The following is a 3,699-nucleotide window of genomic DNA, read 5'->3' on the forward strand; positions in this document are numbered from 1 at the left end:
TTGTGTTAAATTCTACTGCTATACTCTAGAATTGCATGTGTAGGTTGATTGCTTGACTTGTGCTAATTTGCTAAAAACTGCCAAGAATTAAAATTGGGAAAAGGCTAAACTTTTATTTGGTCAAGTAGTCTAATCACCCCCCCCCCTCTAGACATACTTTCGATCCTACATCAGTGGCACCAAGTGCTTGAAGCTCATTTGAGATGTCAGTGAGGCGATCGAAGGTTTGCTAAACATTTTCGTTGTCGAGTCTTTTGAAGCGGTTGAAGAGATTGCAAGAACATCAACTCGGGAGTCACGTTGAGTGGAGACTCCTTCGTTGACCTTGGACAACCTGTCCCAAATCAGCTTGGCAGTTTCCAGGGCACTCACTCTGCCGTATTGTCCTTTGCTTAGATGTCCACATATGATATTCTTCGCTTGAGAATTGAGTTGCTTGAATCTCTTCACATCAGCAGCATTCACAAACGGAGTGACTGAGGGAACACCATTTTCCACAACATACCAGAGATCGTTATCAATTGCCTCAAGATGCATGCGCATCTTGTTCTTCCAGTAGGGGTAGTCCATCCCATCAAAGGTAGGACACCCAGCCGAGACCTTGATCATACCTACAGTCAACATAACTAAAACTCCAGGCGGTTAAACCAAAATCACACAGAACAAGGGAGTACCTTGCTCTGATACCAACTGAAAGTGCGTTAAGTCGACTAGAGGGGGGATGAATAGGCGATTTTACAAATTCGTCACTAAGGGATTTCAGGGTGAGGAAATTCCTAAGTCACAAACAACTAGTAGCGGAATAAGTACTCAGGTATAAGCATCAGAGAGTAATAACACAATCATCATGATGAAATCAAAGACAGACACAGAGTACAGAAAGCGTAAACACAGGATAAGCAGGCTGAAGACAATGTGACTGAAGAAATTGGATTGAGGAAATTGAGAAATTCTTCAGTCAAAGCCTTCAAACAGTAATGATCAAGTTCATCAACATATGAATGAGGAAATAAAAGGGTTGAGGAAATAGAACCAGTAGGCTTGGTGAAGACAATGATTTGGTAGGCCAGTTCCAACTGTTGTGACAGTTGTACGTCTGGTTGGAGCGACTGAGTATTTAAACTCGAGGACACACAGTCCTGGACACACAGTCCTCACCGTATTCTCCTTGAGCTAAGATCACACAGACCTTGCCCAACACTCGTGGTAAGTCTTCACAGGTGACTTCCAAACCTTCACAGACTTGGTCACTCGGTAATCCACAATTCCTCTTGGATGCTCAGACCATGACGCCTAACCGTCTAGAGGATACACAGTCCTCAAAGGTAACAAGCGTCGGTTCCACACAGGAACAATCTCTTGAGTGATGCTCAATCACTTTGGGTTTGTAGGTTTGGGTTTGGGATTTGGGTTTTCCTCACTTGATGATTTTCGCTCAAAATCCTCGGAGGATGGGATGATCTCAATTGACAAGTGTCAGTTTCTCTCGGAGCAGCCAACCAGCTAGTGGTTGAAGGGGGCGGCTATTTATAGTCTAGGGAACAGCCCGACATGATAAGACATAAATGCCCTTCCAGGATATGACCGTTAGGTGGTAGGATATTTTGGACAGCTAGCGCGTGGCACAACAACGGTCGGATTTGAGGTTTGAATTCCTCAGGGCTATCATGTTCCTCATTGTGTAGGCAATTCGCACTGGCGAATTCCTAACTCCTCAGTCAGAACAAATTCCTCAGAGACCAGAGGATCTTCATCTCTATCACTGAAGAAATTGACTGAGCTGATATGAGATTTTCAATGGCTTCACTCAAAAGGACTGGGTAGGTGTAGGATTTGAGATGAGCATCACTTGGAAATCAGTTTCCGTAGTATTACCTCGACCCCCTTTAACAGTACGGTGTTTCCTATGACTCAAGAAGGAGAAAATGAAACTACGAAAACAAAAGTCTTCACGCTTCATAATCCTCGCATGAATATCCAAGTCTTCAAGGTCACACCAATTTCTTCACTTTCAAAGTCTTCAGGAGAACCAAAGTCTTCAGCCGAAGACATTCATTTTTAGGGGTCGACTTTCACTGTAAATATCAAACTCCTCATCGACTTATAGAGCCTGTGTACACTCACCAACATATTAGTCCCTTAACCTATAAGTCTTTAATACACCAAAATCACTAAGGGGCACTAGATGCACTTACACCTAGGCGTTCTCGTCATCGACATTGGGGCCGGTGAGGTCGATCGGCGTCGGTGCAGAGCCGGCCTAGGGGAACGTTGTGTTCCACGCGATGGCGATGTCGACCGCCGGCTGTGCCGCCGCGCCCTGGGCCTAGCGCGCCTCCTCGTCCGCCTCATGCTGCTCCTCCTCGGCGTCGCGCTCCAGCTGCTCGAGGTATTCGCCCTCGCGACGCTCCTCAGCCAGCCGTCGCAGGCGCCATTGCTCGAGGTATGCTGCCTCCTACGCCTCCATCGCTCCCATCCAGATCGGCAGGGCGCTCACCCGCTCGCGCACTATTCCCCTTAGGGCTGGACCAAAAGCTCGTAGCTCAAGAGCTTAATGTGCTCTCAATAGTTCGGCTCGTTAAGCTCGTAGCTCGCTTCTTAATAAACAGAGCCAATCATTGATTTCAGCTCGCTAAGCTTAACAAGCTTAACGAACGAGCTAACGAGTTTCACGAGTAGCTCGTTAAGCTCGTTAGTAACAACAAAATACATATTTTCATCTTACGTGACAAACTTTTTGTAGCACCTAATCCCATATATTCAATCTAATCAACAAAAAAGGCAACAAACTAGTGCATTTATTAGTGTAGTCACCATATTTCATATTAAAAACAACACCTGCACACTCATCATATAGAACGTAACACACTATAATCTGTTAACGAGCCCTCATGAGCTTAACGAGCTTCAAACGAATCGAGCCGAGCCTTAACGAGCACGAGCTTAATGAGCCGAGTAGCTCGTTAATCTAGCCCTAACTCCCGTCCAGGAGTAGCGCTCAACGGGGGTTGGCTCCGGCTCAGCCTTGACTTGGGACGGCGGGGCCAACGGCGGCACGACACAGTTACCGGCCGCGGATAGCGCCATGGCCTCCGCCATGCGCGCCTGGTACGCCGCCTTGTCCTCATCGTATACCACCCTACGCCACTCGTCCTCCCCGCTCTCCCGGAGGACAGTCGCCATGGCCGCCTGGTAGGCGGCCTCCGCCTCCTGGTCCTCATCGTGAACGACGATGGGCGGTGGCGGGGAGCTACGGGAGACTTCGCGGACGCCGCGCCGCCTGGCCTCCTTGTGCTCGAAGGCGAACCAACACGTCCAATAGGGCGAGTCGGCGTTGTAGGCGGAGTCGCGGCACTGCTCCACCGTCAGCAGCGCCCGCCGGCGCCGCACCTCCTTCGCGTGTGCCCTTGCCGACCGTGGCGTCGCACCTCCTCCGCGTGCGCCCTTGCCGACCGCGACGCCGTCGGCACTGGGATCCTCTCCGGATCCAAGTGCTAGTCGTGCGGCAAGGTGACATCGGGGGTAGGGGAGAGGGACGTGGTGCTGCCAGTGCCACTCCTCCTGGTGCACTGGCACTCTCACGAGTTGCCTCGGCCGGTGGGAGGACACCGACAGAGGCGGGGGAGAGGGGTGGCGGGGGAGGGGGGCTTGCCCTTGGCTTTGCCATTGCCGGAGAAGAAGCCCATCGTGCCGGTGGCT

Source organism: Triticum aestivum, chromosome 3B (assembly GCF_018294505.1).
Source record: "Triticum aestivum cultivar Chinese Spring chromosome 3B, IWGSC CS RefSeq v2.1, whole genome shotgun sequence".
NCBI lineage: Eukaryota > Viridiplantae > Streptophyta > Magnoliopsida > Poales > Poaceae > Triticum > Triticum aestivum.